The sequence below is a fragment of the Protopterus annectens genome, chromosome 4.part1, assembly GCF_019279795.1.
Source record: "Protopterus annectens isolate FY-2018-M chromosome 4.part1, PAN1.0, whole genome shotgun sequence".
Taxonomy (NCBI): domain Eukaryota; kingdom Metazoa; phylum Chordata; order Ceratodontiformes; family Protopteridae; genus Protopterus; species Protopterus annectens.
In genome coordinates, this window is record NC_056734.1 from 877961618 (window position 1) to 877977614 (window position 15997).

A 15997-nucleotide genomic window follows, 5' to 3' on the forward strand; every position below is an offset into this window, starting at 1 on the left:
TGACTTGGAGTCAGCTACTTTCACACTGTGAGCCAGTTTGCAACCCACCTAGTGATATATGGGCTGATACCTAGCTTAGTAAGTTTTTCTATGATTCCTGAGTGGGGAATTGTATCAAAGGCCTTGGCCAGATCAAGGTAGGCTGTATGAACCACCTTACCTTCATCCACAGCTCTGGTGACTGACTTAAAAAAGTCAACCAAGTTGAGCAGGCATGATCTACCCTTCACAAAACCAAACTAGGTAGGATCCAGAGTTTGAAGATTCCCTATATCCTTGTTTATTAGGTCCATGATAATGAATTCTATAGATTTGCATATCAGACTCATCAGGCTAATGGGGCGATAATTACCAGGGTCTGTTGTCGCTCCTCCATTATGAAGAGGGATGACTGTAGCAGTGTGCTATTCGATAGGGACAAAGCCTGAGGTGAGGCTGTGATTGAACAGGGCACACAGGTGAGGTGCCAGTTCAATCTGTAGTTCATGTAGAATGCAGCCATGCATACTGTCAGGTTCCATAGAAGCTGTATTCTTGGCCTTGGACAGTGCTGTTTTAACCTGTGCAGCTGTAATACTATGTGCCTGATAATCTACTTGTATTGTGATTGGTCCTTTGGGGGGAATTAGCACTGAATCCTGTCCACCAGTATATTGGCAATATCTGTTGACTCGGTATAGGAGGTACCATTGTGCAGTAGCTCAGAGCAAATCTGGATATTGCCATGGAGATTCATTACATAACTATAGAAAGCCTTGTGGTTGCCTTTACTATCTGCTGCAATTCTGTTTTCATAGCTAGCTTTAGAATATTTGATGAGGGATCTCAACCTTTTGTTTAGGCTGATAAGGGAGTTTTTCCAGTCTTAGGACTTCACCTTATTCCTCATCAGTTTCCTTCTTCTGTTGTAGAGTTTGTTTATAACAGGGGACCACCAGATTAGCTTCCTTTTTTTTGAGAAGAGCATCTTAGTTCTATTGGGTATGGCGAGATCCATGCATTTGTGTACGTGATCATACAGTTTATTTCTGTATGATTCGGCAGTCATGCAACTATTCTCCATTTGCACGGGTGTCATGAAGTTAGCCACCTCTGTTTTTAGGAGCCCAAAGTTATCTTTTGAGTAATTTTTCATGGTGGCTACCTTTGATGGGGGGATGGGAGGGATGTGGATTTCCAAGGTGATTAGTTTGTGATTGGATCTAACCAGGGAGGAGTTGATTATTGGTGTAGCGCAATGGTCACCCATGTTAGTAATGACCAGGTCAAGGATCTTGCTACCGTTAGTGGGGGTAAGAACAAACTGGTCCAGGGCATTGGAATTAATGAATTTCAGAAAGTGTTGGGCAAGTGTATTGGTACATGAGTAGTTTCCCCAGTTAATGGAGGGGTAGTTGAAGTCACCCAGAATGAGAGTGTTAGGTTGGACCCTAATATTCTCCAGGGCACTTAGGAACATGCAGTGAGAGTCTTGGGACATGGTTGGGGACCTATAGCAGGCTACAACATGAATCGCTGTCTTACCCAATGTTAGCTGCACCTTAAGTATCTCAGATGCATTATGTTGGGCTACCAGTCTGGAGGTGTGTGCATCCTTTTTGAATATGGAAACACCACTGCCTTTGGAGCTTTGGTCCAAGTTCTGGGGCCGAAAGGTGTGGAATGAGTTATAGCCTGGTAGTACAGGGATGCTTTCTGCTGCCTTGAACCAGGTCTCTGTTACAGCACAAATGCCGATGTTCTCCATTTTAAGGAGTGCTTCGAGCGAGTGCATTTTGAGATTTTGACTTCTAGCATTGAGCAGCATGACCCTCAGATTGCATTTGTTTGTAGGTGTTACAGTGGTAATTTGGCCTTTGGAGCACCCCCTAAAAAGGAACTATATGGGTGGTAAGAGCCTTGGCCAGTATCTGGAAGCCCAGGGGTGACAGATGCAGGCCATCTCTGGCAAAGCATCGAAGTCTGTCAATCATGTCATCCCAGAATACAACACCTCCACTCCTTCAATACTCCAAAAATCACTTAGTATACAAAACAGGAACACAATCACTGATACGTTTGATGAAACTCTTTTAATTCTGGTACCTCGGCCTTCGCCTTCTCCTGGAATTCCAGGAGAAGGCGAAGGCCGAGGTACCAGAATTAAAAGAGTTTCATCAAACCTATCAGTGATTGTGTTCCTGTTTTGTATACTAAATCATGTCATCCCAGGCAGACAGATACTGGATCCCCTTAGAATGATACCAGAAGCTTAGCCATTTGTTGAAATCAATCATTTTCTGCTTCTACTGTGGTATTATTCTGGGTGATGGTAGGATGCTGCTCAGGGCTATGGTCATACCCACCAGGGCTACATAATCCGAGGGCTCCTCCATGTCTCTTTTCATGTAGTCCAGGGAGGTACATCTCAGGTCATTCACACCCACATGCACAATGACAGAGTCGTATTTGTACCTGTTGTTGAGGGACCTGAGTGCGTGAGTTATGTGGTGGATCCTGGCACCTGACAGGCAGCTGACTGTTACTTTCTCCTTATTCAACCTAGTGAGTAGGACATCAGTGTACCTCACTATCAAGTCACCTATGACTAGTGCGTTGGGCATGCTATTTCCAAAGTTAGCTAGACTGAGATTAACCTCTTTTCTTCCAGTATCCTCTATATTCATTTCAACAGTTAAAATACAGTCTGACATACAGGTATATTTATTTTCTGTCCAGCAGAAGCCACTGTTGGTACATTTTTTAATACAAGCAGCTTTACAAATACATTTTCAGCACAAGCACCTTTACAAATCAGTTTGATATACAAACGACATGTAATTTTTTACAAAACTCCAGCTAGCTATGGTGGCATATGTTACACATCCACTGCCCTTCTTCTCCTGGCGTAGCTGGCAATGCCTCACATCATCACAGTGGACAATAAAAGTTTCTCCAAGAACCCTATGGCTTCTCCTTCTGGCAGCTAACACAGTTTATATATCACAAGTATCTTTAGGGGAGTCCCTCTGTATCTTTAGAGGAACTCTAGTTATTACAGGAATGGGATGGAGGGCATAATTGTGTATTCTAGTCCATGAGGGTAAAAAAGCATCTGTTCTCCAGGTCTCTCTGCAAGGTGTCCTCAAACATAACTTCTTTAACCAACTGTTAGAAAGGTAAACGGCCCGTGCTATTGGACTGCCGGACTGCAGCCCCCTCAATTTTAAAATGAAGAAATAAAAAGAATAAAAAGAAATAAATAGAAAAAAAATTTAGAAAATTGCGAACTTCGTGCATGCACACTAGTCCGAACTGCTGCTGAGACAGTCTGGAGCATGTGCAGATTGTCTCAGCAGCAGTCCTGACTGGGAAACATGAAGAACAGAGCTCCCAGAAGTCTATGCAGTTTTAAACTGCATAGACTGCCCTGGGAACTCACTGGGGAAACGCGTTGGGGTCGGACTGCAACGTCAGCAGTCACGAGTTTAGGATCTTGTGACAGGCAGGATTGGAGTTTGCTGCAGTCTCTTCGGAGGAAGATCTCGCGATGGGGAGGGTCGGATTTGCGCGGGTTTGGATTTATGGACAGGGATCGGATTTGCGGTGGTGTACTACAGGTAAGTGTGCTTTTGATTAAGTGTTGAAGACTGTATCAGCAGACACTTTCTGATTATCAGTCTTCAAAGACATTGAGTTTGACTTTTGAGATTGTTAATTTCATGCTATACCATCCTAGGATTAGTGGGTATGGAAGCATGACTTTAACTGACATAGTTGGTCTTTGTGTTTCTGAAAAGCTCTTTCAGTTGTTCTGAACTGAATAGTCATTTTGCCAGGAGGATTAAGCCTGTCTTGATTTGTATTTGATCCAACTTAACTACCTTTGGGCAAACTGCTTAACAAATTTCACTAGTCATCCAACAAAAACAAATGCTTTATTTTATCAGATGCTTTTTATATGCTTTTTTTTCCCTCAAACATTTGATTTCTTCAGGCATTTTATTATTTTTTTAGCAAAATTGCAGTCTGCACAAGTCCAAAACCATAATCAAATGTTCCACATATTAGCCGTTTTCTTAACTTTAATTACAGATGTTATGTTGTGATTCCCAACATGTATTATGATTTATTGCATTTCTATGTATATTGCTTCATGCTGTCTCACTATTATAATATCCAGCATTGATATTATATTGATAGTAAAATATCCAATATACAACATTGTTCTAGACAACATAGCAGTGATTTGATGCTGTAGGCTCAACATTGTGTTTTCTTAGTTTTGTAACTCTGGATTTTAGTTTGAACATTGGCAGCAATACAGCTATAGCACTGTATAAATTCTACAGCCAAGTCATTTATGACTGACACTTTACCACAATAAATGCATCACAGACTAATTACTTATCAGGTTTCATTATGATGAGCAATTTATGCAACACATGCTGGGCACAAAGTATGCAAGAAAATATACCTCTGATGTAAATAGCAAGAATGTATGGCAGGAACTGAGATGTTTATCATCCCTCTGTTGCACACACACACACACACACATATATATATATATATATATATATATATATATATATATATATATATATATATACCATATGTGGTGTGGGTTCCATTTGTTTGGTGTGTGTGTGTGTGTGTGTGTGTGTGTGTGTGTGTGTGTGTGTGTGTGTGTGTGTGTGTGTGAAAATGCCCCAGGTGCAATATACTGGTGGTTAGACTCATGGTGGTGTGGTGGGGAATACCTCAGGCTTAAATCCTGTACCTTGTATGCAGGTTTTAAAGGCCTGAATTCCCTACCCACCACCATTTGTAAAATAAATTGCAGATTTTTGCCTCATATTTGATCTGATCTATTCCTCATAATATCTGTGGTTTGTAAATATTGTAATGCTTGATATTTGATGGTGCAGTGGTAGCATTGTTGCCTCACAGCTACAGGTTCTCATGTTTGATTCTTGGCTGGGGTGCCTTCTTTGTGGGGGTCTGTATCTTCTCCCTGTGTTTGTGTCGGTTTGCTTTTGTGTCCTCCCATGTTACAAAGACATGTCTGCATTATTTCTTCCTGGGCCTCTGCTGAAAATTGTTTGTTTTGCTCCAAGTCAGACTTTCCTGATTAACAAAGGTTAAATAAAATTGACAGGCATTTGAATTTCAGACTTCAGGTTTCTGAATGTTTAACTCCTTACATATTTGATGGTGCAGTGACAGTATTGTTGCCTCACAGCTATAGGATTTCTGGTTTGATTCTTGGCTGGGGTGCCTTCTGTGTGGAGTCTGCATCTCCTCCCTGTGTTTGTGTGGATTTGCTCTCATGCCCTGTCATTTTACAAAGACGTGTCTGCAGTATTTCTCCCTGGGTCTCTGCTGAAAATTGTTTTTGTTCTGTCAGCAGTAAAATTGACAGGCATTTCAATTTCAGTCTTCGTGTTCTTCAGAAACTACATAGTAACACAACTGTAACACAGAAAAAACAGCAGTTTTCTGTTGAATGTCACCAAGCACGATAGATTCCACCACAGTTAAGAACAAAGTGCAAAAAAGATACAACCATAACACAACCTTTTATTCTAGCAATTTTCTAAGTTTATAAGATGAATATTTGAAATTTGTCCCTATTTTTGGGACTGTATTCCCCCATTATTGGCTTCGTTCAGGATTTTTGTGCTAAGGTTGACAGCTATGGCAAGAACTGAATTCACTGAATATGCTTGAGGGCTGTATTCCCTCATTACTGGGTTTGTCCAGGTGTTTTGTACTAAGAGGTTGACAGCTATGGTGAGAACTGAATTCACTAAATGATAGCCATTTAAGTTTCAGTCTTCCTCTCTTTTACAAAGCAGCTGATTTGGCATAGTGGTATGTTGCTCTGACTGTTTTGCACAGGGACCTTGGCAGTAAAATGTATGGTGGCAACACAGCATTTTATTCTAGCAACTTTCCAAGATTATACAAGCAATGTTTAATGTGTCCCTGGTTTTTGGGCTTTTGACCCCCCCCCCCGACCAATACATTTTGGCTTTTTCCAGTTTTCTTGTGCTGCGAAGTTGAGATGCAGTTGAGTATTGAGTAGATTTTACAAGGAGCTGTGAGCTGCAGGGGAACAGAAGTTTAGTGTTGCTTAAGTGAAGTCGGTTTGCCTTGTTAATAGCACAACAGGTTGTGTACTTGCTTTTGATGCAGAAGGCTGTGGGTTCTACTCCCACAAGGGGTGGATACTGCCGCACTGAAAATGTTCTCCTTGGTGAAGATACTAACTATGAGTCTATTATCAGTTTGCTATCCATTTCCTCCTGCGATATTAGTAGCTTATCATTTTTTTTAATGTAATATAGGCAATTTATTCCTGAGGGGCAACAGACACTTTATTTTTCAATGAAACCATGAAATATAAAGGTGTTTGCTAGCAGCAACCTCTTCATTAGTTAAAGATTTCTTTAATGTGGAATTATTTAGATGACTTCTACTTCTTCAGAGATTGTGCCTATTTACTGATAATGGACTGTAGAATTGTGCATATTTACTGATAATGGATCGTAGAATTGTGCATATTTACTGATAAGGGTGGACTGTAGAATTGTGCATATTTACTGATAATGGTGGACTGTAGAATTGTGCATATATTTACTAATAATGGTGGACTGTGGAAGCCTGAGTAGACTTTTATGATAAATGTTCTGACATGGGTAGTCTCTGTCCCTCCAGCATGTTCTGTTGACTCTGGTAATGAGGTTGAGGTCTTTGAAGCATGTGGTGTGGAGGGATTGGGATTTCTTTAGCTATAGCATTTCTAACAGAGCTGAGTCAGACATGGCTTTGTAAGTCAAGCAGAGATCACCTCTAAGTAGGTGATATGAGACAGAGAACAGTCAGAGATTTTTTTTTTGAGTCTGTCCATATATGACAACTGTTTAAGGCATCTTTGTGAGGTACTTTTGCGGCCACTCCAGTTGTTGCAAGTGTCTAGTGAGGTACATGCCAAATGGGGAAGTGTACTCGATTGGCCTAATGAGGGAAGAGTAGAGGGAGGCCATGATCTCTTTCTTCCTGGATCAACATATCTATTAACATTAATATTATTAACATTCATCAACAGATCTATTCAAGAGTCCTATGTCCCTACCCTGTAGAAAAAATAATTATTTATTATTCCTTACCATAAAGGATGCAACCCTTCTGAAATCTGTAACTTTAGATCAACTGCCATCTTTTCTCCTCTTTCTAAGATCATGGAAAAGTGTATTCATAAGCATCTACTTCAGTAACTCTTACAAAATTATCTCCTAACTCCAACACAGCATAGTTTCTTACCAGGCCATAGCACCACTACAGCACTCCTCAACTTTTTGACAGCATTAATAAGGGTAGAGACCAAGGGAAGTTTATCTCTTCTGTTTTTCTAGATCTCTGAGAAACTTTTGTCTCAAATGTCCTATCTAGGTCTTTTCAAACCAACTCTTCTATTGCTCACCAACTACCTATCTGAAATATAGCAATTGCTCTTCAACTACCTATCTGAAATATACCAATCTGTCAAATGGCTCTCTTCTGTCTCCCTCCTCTATCTCCTAGTTAAAACAGGCATTCCACAAGGCTCTATTGTTGGTCCTATGGCCATGCACCTCTCCTGTATGATGTACATCAAGAAGTATTTTACATTCTTACTAGCCTTTCATCCTTCTATCTATCCTTACCCTTTCAACACTTGCCCTCTCCCCATTCTTCAGGGGATACTTGTACCATCCTTTTTTGATTATTTGTAGCATAGTAGACTATTCTTCTAATACTTTTGTACATACTGATGGTCATATTTTAATAGTATTTTTACTTTTATTATTACATCACTGGTGTCTCTTTATACTTAACTGTATCATATGTATTCCATTGTCAAATTGTATGTACATATGTTTAGTTACATCTATAGGTTTTATTTGATCTTGTTATTCTCTGGAACTTTTCTTACCAGGCCACCACTGAAATTGGGTATTACCCAGTTGGACTTCCCTATAAAACAATTGTTAGTAAAATAAATAAACAATAAAAATGTTCAACAATATTACAATTCATTAATTACCCTTTTCATGGGGTTTTAATCTTTAATAGTTTTCACTTGTAACAAGGATGCAAGAGTATTCCTTAAACTGCAACAGTCAAATCTGGCAATGTTTTCCTAGTCATTCTGTCTTCATAGCACATCCACCATCTTTTCCTAGTCATTCTGTCTTCATAGCACATCCACCCTTGATCAACTTACCAGAAGCAGTGCAGCAATGCTCATCCTTACTGTCAGGATACAATATCATCATTATTATGGCCCAGTACAATAACAATTAAATCGGTACCATCATCTAAATTAACTATGCAGGCACTACACATCAACCTTCTTTCTACTGTTTCAGTCCCCTCATTCTGAATGTAGGATTACATTTGGTTTTGGGGTGTTGCTGAACATGGAACTAAATGGTAACTCGTAGGTCTAGCCTTTTGAGCAACAGTTCCCCTTATTTATATTAAATTATGTTTGTTCTAAAAAATAGACTAAAAAAGCAACATACTTTGCTACTTCCAAATAACTATGGCAGTAAACAAAAGTTTTGATTACATATGGGGATGTTTAAAATGCCTCGACAGCAAGAAGGGTCACCACCTTTTCAAATCTTTTTCTCAGTGACACTACATTCCAGAATATAAATCAACATTGCATGACTATTAGAAATGACTTACTACATCTAAGGAACACAACCAATCTTTTACTGACAATTCTTTCATTATATATAATTAACAAATTTCTCATGCAAGTGCTGTTATGACTCTTCTTTTAAGAACTGTTACAACCTTTTTTCTTATTAATTGCCGTCTAAATCTATTTTCAGTCATTGCATTGAAACCACTGCTTTGTAGTTATGTGTGCAATGTTTTACACAAAGCTTCTAATTTTGGGATTTTCTGTAAAGTCAAGTTTTGTATTTACATTATGGCTATCAGTATGTCTTGTCATTTGTGCCATTGTCCATGGTCATGGCTCAGATGGGTCTTGGGAGTAGCCCACATACCAAATTATCAAATAATCAATTAAAAATAATGATATACCTCCAACAGTGTTACATAATTTCTGCAATTACAACTTTCCAACTAATTCCATCTTTCAAAGCTCTTGCCGTATTTCTTCTGTTTCTACAGACTATGTCATGGCTGTGTGAGCAGAAATAGTCTCCCCTTTTTTCACTGTGCTCAGTTTCAATTTCCTCATTAAGTCCATGCATTACATCTCTGAAGAATGATGCAACTCCTTGGGTTCCCTATGAATAACTTCCAAATTCCTCTTAAGCCTCGTCTTCCTCATATGACCTATCACAATCTATCTTATAAATACCAGGACCAACTCTCACATTAGCATCTGTTTTATTACTCACACACACATATTACAATGCAATCTGCCAAATGCTCAGGTATTCTTTCCTTGCAAAGTAAGCACAATACAAATTGGCAAAGATGAAATATATTAGTGCCCCATTATTTATACTCCCGTAGGTAACATCGATTTGGCAGAGACTCCACTTCCCTCCTTTATTTAAAAGTTCTTTCTGCAATCTCTCACCTACCACTTCCTTGTTTGTGCTTTCCTTCTTTTCTACCAACAGAAATCACTGTTAATGTAACTTAACCATAATACTAATTGTATGTAACAAGAGACTGTGTTCCTCTAAAAACCCTTGCCTTTCAATATCAAGAGCAGGCCCAACTCTATGCCCTTTTCATACAGTAAAAACCCTCCACCTGTAACTGTTCTTTTTCTTTCTTCTTCAAACTGAATGATGTGTATTACACATTATTCTACTTTACAGCATTTTATGCAACTAAACACTCTCTTCAGAAAAAAAAAACACTGAACTCTGTCCACATTAAATAATATAAATATGTCACTGTTGTTCCCTTTTGTTAATGCCTTTTTCTCTTTTTTTTTAATTCATCACCTTGCAATTAGAAGTGTCCTCAACTTTCTGTTAACTACGTATATCAGGTTTGTCTTCTGCTTTTTGGCCTAACTTATTCATGCCTGTGGTACTAACTGCATTGTACACTGCTCAATATCTGCAGTTGTAGCTGTGTTTGCTACTTTGTTTCATTTACACCTACAGTGCCTGAAAGGAAGGCCACAAACACAATGTTGTTGTTACACTGTAACTTATTCACAGGATTGAATCTGTGACATACAGTGCTGACATTAAGAATTTTATATGGAAGAAAGTGATTTAATTTAAACATATAAGAGAAGATAATCCCCGGGATTCACTAATCCTCCATGTAAGACTAAATAAGTCTTACACGGAAACTGCAGCCTAAGAAGAAGACGTCAGCGCGCCATGCATATTCATGAGGGTGCGCTGACTCAACTCTAAGGCTAACACGGAGCATGCACGAGTGCAGGGGGCGTGTTAGACTGCCAAGCAGTCCAAAAGCCCATGCCCCTACAAGTCCTTCAATAGTCAAATGTCAACTGACATGAGCGGGTCCGCTCAAATGTGTACATACCCAACACTACACTCCCCCACATTCTAAACCCCTGTACAATTATAAAATGTAAAACTCTTATTTTTTTTTATTATTCCCAAAATAGCTGCCCGTATTTGCGCTTGCTTAGCTACAGTTAGCAGTTTTAGACATCGAAGAGGATAATAAGAAACTTATATGCAAATTAAGCCAAATATCAATAGCGTAGTGGTAGAGCCTTTGCACAAAGAGGAGGCATTCCCGGTTCAAGTTCCTCCACTCCTCTTTCTATTTTCTGTAGGAAATCTGTATAGAAAAATAATTCCTGACGTTTATCTTTTAAATTTTAGTAAAAAGCATTGAAATGGCCTATGTAGTAGTGAATGATATTTTTATATATATATATATATATATATATATATATATATATATATATATATATATATATATAAGAAGGTGAATTGGTTATGCATCCTGATGAATGCATAAGTAATGTATCTTAAGCAATGTGAAGCACTGCTAAGCAAAGTTTACAAGTATTAAGCACATTTAAGTATATTTGCTCATAGCTTAGCACTGCTTTAACTAGCGCAATGGCTTTGCGCATAGCTGCGCATCACGCCAACTAGCGCAAACAAAACATGTTTGCGTGTAGCTGCGCACTGCCCTAACTAGCGCAACGTCGGGCAACGTCGAGCAACGTAGAGCAACGTTGGGCAAAGTTGAGCAAAGTCAGCTAAACACAGCCACACCTCCTAGCCGGTCTGTCCAGTAGTAAAATAAAAAGAAATTGCAGGCCTCGAACCTGGGACACTGTGCACCATAACCACAGTACTGAACCACTAAGCCATGACAGCGTTTGATATTCATGCACTGTAAACACACACACATACATATTAATGAAAGTTTACCTAGTGCTAAGCTGGTGTGCTTTCAGCTGAGATTTTTCAAAACTGGCCAATCAAAAATTAGTGTGGGAAATGAGGCATATTTAAGCTCCATAGGCAGGAATACTTGCCATAACTGGTTGGAGCTCCCATCTGCAGGCAGCATGGCTAGTGTTGGAGAGGGCTCTTGCTTTCGAGTGCAACAGTGGGGCATTGAGGAGTCAAAAGTGATGGTTTGGCTCCTCATCCATAATCATGATGCTAGACTCCTGCAGGACCAGTTCCAGGGCACTGAATACAAAGCAGAAGCCTGGAACCGTCTTGCACATGATCTCACCAGTGACACAGGCATCTGTCGGACTGGTACACAGGTCAGACACCACTACTCAGACCTGAAGAGACGCAAGGTGGACCGACTGAACCAGTGAATACAGGAGGCCCGTGGGATGCAAAATGCCCCACTGCTGAGTAGGTAGCCATGGAATGAAGTATGTAAGAATTGCAATTGCAGTCGATATTATGGATAGGTATATGTCTCAATATCACTTCATTTACTTCACAACTGCAGGTGTCCATGCTGTGAATCAGCAAGCCTATGCAGATAGGCTGCTAAGGCTGCACCACCAGGCAGGTTAGTAATTATTCTGCATGTACTGTTATGTAAAATAAGTGAGAGAGCCTGAAAAAAAGTGTTGTAGCCCAATAATAAATGTATAATAAGTCTTGAATAATTTCTCTGCATGTACTGTTATATAAAATAAGTGAGAGAGCCTGAAAAAGAGTGTTGTAACCCATTAATAAAGGTATAATGCATTTTGAATAAGTCTTCTGCATGCACTGTAATATCAAATAAATGAGAGAGCCTCAAGAAAAGTGTGTAATGTAATTAATAAAAGTATAATTCCTGGAGTGTGTCTGTGTCACTTTCTTCAAAATGTTGTTGTACTCTTGCATTATAGAAATAGTACTGTTGTATTAAGCGCTGTCAACCCACACTTGGGTAGGCCCATATAAAGTGGATGAAGGGAGTGCCAGTAGCTGTTAAGCATATATACAGTCCTCAGCTGTTGGTTCATGGCTGGCATGTATAGGTAAATCTGGCACATGAGTAGCTTGTTACTGTGTTCCCCAGAAATGTCAGTGTGCTGCTAGAAATGTTGGGCACTATTAAAATATAACTGATAATGTCACCTGAACACATCCAGATATGTAGATATATAAATATAAATAAAATATATAAATATGTAGCAGTAACATCTGCATCCTGAACAGTTTGTATGTCAGATACAGGTCAGGTAAATAAGGAACTAGCAAAACCCATTTCACAATTTAACGGACATTGCCTAGTGTAATAATACATGCAGGGGATATATACCTGCAGTCAATAGGAATGTAGTGTAAACTATAAGTACATATAAGTTGTTAATGGAGGTATCTTTTTACACCCTACTGTATGTGTATAAACAGTGCAATTCCACACCTCAATGGGTATGTCTAATCTCAAAACATTTGTTGGGACATATGTCCTATTGGTTTATAAATATCTGCATTTACTTTGACGCATGTGCCCTGTTCAAATACCACAATCTTGGTGGCCTGTTGCCACCAATCAATCATGCATGCTGTTGGAATGTCCACTGTTGTTCTATATATGCATGTGTTATGCTTGCTGTTCAACTGTTGGAACTCTGGTTTGTCGGGTTAATGGGAACACTACTGCATGCTGTTACAACAAATTTGGAATGTTGTTGGCTGTTACCAACCCATATTGTCATTAAATCCTCCTAAACATAGAACGTATAGGAAGGCCGGTCCCAGCGGACCCACCTGTCCCACCTCAGATGGTGATGGCACCTGGCACCAGCAGGTCCGGTGCCCGGCCTGGGACCTCCTCCTCCATTGGCCCTGTGCCACCTTCAGGTGGAAGCACTGCAGGAGATGGGGCTCATCCCCCTGTGCAAGCGTGGCCAGAGGAGGGCCACCTATCACCCTCCGAATGGTCCGGGCTGTGGTGCGTAGGGAGATCGAGCATTCAGTCACTGATCCTCTATGCCAGCTTGAGGCACGTGTGGCGTGACTCACGGCTGAGCCTGCCCCTCCTATGCAGCCTCCAGCACAGCCACTCTCTGGGCTGTGAAGGTGCAGTGGTGACTGCCCATGGGTGGGGAGCTCAGTTCCACTGTTGCCATCTGTAGGCTAATGGGCTTGCGATTTCCAAACATCCTTTCCTGTCAATGGTGTTCACCCCCCACATGTGTCATATTCCACCCCTGTATGCATCTTGTTTGTCATGTCTGTTTACCTCCCCAACCTACCTCCCCAAATAAACCTACTTCCCCTACCCCACATTCCACTCTCACCTGATAAAAAAAAAAAAAAAAAGGCAATCTGCTCCCAAAAAAAAAATTACGCCCCATACATAGCTGCCCATTTTGCACACATGTCCGCTGGACACATACACTGATATTTAATTGGCAGTACAACATACTTTGTTGTCCTCACCCCTCTCTCAGGGGTGGAAGGTTTCAAATTTCCCTCCAAATTTCTAGCATATGCACAGCTGTTGCTGTTAAAGAAATGGGCAGCTATGGACCTTCCCTACACCCATCCTGCACATCCCGAGCTGTTTTCCCTACTGTCTTTCCCTCTTTTTGCCCCTTTTTCACCACTTTCCTATCTCTCCATTTTCTTTTCTTTCAAAGAAATGAGCACGGGGGTTAGCGGGAGTAAGCACTTTTAAGCAGTAGTTAGCGGGCTTGTGCGAGTGTGCGCTTGTGTGCGCTTAGCTAAGTATTGCTAAGCTTTGCGCAAACCCACACAAACCCGCTTACAAATGCTTAAAAGTGCCTTAGTCACCCTGCATTTGAGGGCCCTTATTCTGCTCAACAGCAAAATAAAACACCTCTGTTAGTCTCGAGCCCCGGACCTTGGACACACTAGACTGCATGAAATACCACTAAGCCACACTAGATATACAGCAGGTTGTGGCTGAAGTGGATATCATGCATCAGAATGAGTGAATGTAAAGGAAAGATAGGAATGCCATAACACAAAACCTGTTCTGTGGAACTTTACCAGAAGTCATTGTGGAATTGCATTACATGACTGTGATAAAAGAACCAGCCATTCTAGCAGTAAATAATGTTACAGCAGCACTTTACAACCCCCACACAGTATCATAGTAGGACAATCCCCACCCAAACGTACAAAATACCTGTGTGTTCAGGGTCCAGCAAGGATGTAGGTAGACATACTCAGTACTGGAATTGTCCAACTTTCTTGAGCATCCTGTGCTAATGTCAACAATACAAAAGCACAAACTGTGCAGAAGTGAGTACATTAATATTCACAGTATAGCAGTTCACAAACAGTTCATGAGCCAAATGAATACTTCTCAATAATTACTTATGTATGGCAGCTAATTGTATAAGTAGAAAATAAACTACATACTCCCATGTATCTTGTGTTAGCATTTGTAGGGGTGCATACAATTTTACACTGACAACTGTATACTGGAAGTGGCAACATTCAGGTCTGAGTACAACTTTTAAATCACTGGCTACACCCCTAGCTTCAGATATAAGAGGTATACCAACCTTCTGACTTACACAATGGTGTCCACAGCAAACAAGCATGGGCCCCATTTTGGAAAGCTGAAAGGGCTACGCCTACCTGACTTAGCAATTTATAGCATTGGTTTGCTAAGACAGTGAGTACTGCAATTACCACACAGCAGGCTGCATGCAATTACTAAATGGTGGCCACCAATTGGTGCAGAGGCCATTACATGCACATGTGCAGATACCTATAAAATCAGGCTGTATTTGCTGTCCACACATGCAATCATTTCATTGCAGCTACGGAGAGGGAGAGAGAGAGAGAGAGAGAGAGCAAGAGAGAGACACAGACATACAGACAGGCAGACTCCGACATCTACATCAACATCAACAGCAACAGCAACAGAAAAAAAAATAATAAAAAAAAATATATTAAAAAAAAAAAAAACACGGAACTGAAAAATACAAACATATACAAAGGAAAGGTATGTAACAGATATGTATTTACTGGCATGTAGTAGATGTTTTTGAAGAGTACTCTACATACTTTGAATCATCCATATGTGGCACCAGTACGTATCTATGCACAGATGCCCTGCATAACTACTGCTATGGACAAATCAGTGTGTAGCTGTGTGCAATGGGATATAACTGTGACATATGTAGCTCAGCATTAAATGTCAAACATCTGATCCATGTTATCTGTGTTCTGTACAGTAGTGTGTACAATAGCTGTTTGGGGGAGTAGCGTATATAGCTATATAAACATGGATGTGACAGAGTAACAAATGGATGATAGTCATATTAATGTGTAGCTTAGCATTGGCAACTGCTGTACCAGGCTAGTATGCTAATCTAGCTTTTGCAGCTATATATACACCCTCTAATATTACTGTGTGCACACATGTGACACCTGTTCATGTTGCAGCAAGGCCAAACAGGTCAGCTGTGAGGTCCACGGACTTACAACAGTGTGGACCTTGTGTGTGTATGGCAAACACATACAGAGTGATCTGTCTGGTTCAGATATATTAGCATCTGTACATGTGCATAGGACAAGGGACATAC